The sequence below is a fragment of the Nanorana parkeri genome, unplaced genomic scaffold, assembly GCF_000935625.1.
Source record: "Nanorana parkeri isolate BGI_ZX_2015 unplaced genomic scaffold, ASM93562v1 scaffold2807, whole genome shotgun sequence".
Classification (NCBI taxonomy): domain Eukaryota; kingdom Metazoa; phylum Chordata; class Amphibia; order Anura; family Dicroglossidae; genus Nanorana; species Nanorana parkeri.
Window position 1 is genome coordinate 32,109 of NW_017309075.1, and position 803 is coordinate 32,911.

Genomic DNA, 803 nt, shown 5'->3' on the forward strand with positions numbered 1-803 from the left:
GCAATGGGGATTACAGTTTTCCGGGGACAAATTCCGGGGACAGAGGTCCTGTGTGTAGGGAGAATGGTGGTTATAGTCCCAGTTCCGGCGGTAGAGGCACTGTGTGTGTAGGATAATGAGGGCAGTAGTCCAAGTTCCCGGGGTAGTAGTCCTTGTGGAGGCCCTGGACAGAGCGTCTCCCAGTCCTCCGGAGTCGCGGCCTCGGTGTGGGGCTCCGGTGGCCTCCCCTCCTCAGGCCATGGTGGACGGCGGCCTGTCCTCAGCGTGTCCCCCCGGCCTCTCCCGCTCTCAGTGGCCGCCTGTCGGCGCGTTGTCAGTGCAGGCCGCGGTGCTGAACTCTCTTCCTCCTCCTCCTCCGGCACAGGAAGAGCAGCCGGGCAGCTTCCTCCGGGGGGTCTATAGAGCCGGGGAGGGCAGGAAGAGGAATGGCGGCCTGTACACACACTTCCTGTATACACAGAGGTAACCAGGGAGAGGCCCTGACAACAGTGACAGAGCTCGAGGGGGCCTGAGAGAGCCGGGGACACCGAGAGGGAGAGCCGGGACCCTGCCGGCCGTGTGTTGTACACTGAGGGAAAGGAGAGGTAGATTTCCTCGTAAGAGACATTAGGAAGCTTCTCTTCACCTTATTACCCCCCCAGAGGAGAGAACTACCCCCTCCCCCAACAGACCTCCCAGAGGAGAGAACTGCCCCCATAGACCTCCCAGAGGGGAGAACTGCCCCCCATAGACCTCCCATAGGGGAGAGCTGCCCCCATAGACCTCCCAGAGGGGAGAACTGCCCCCATAGACCTCCCAGAGGG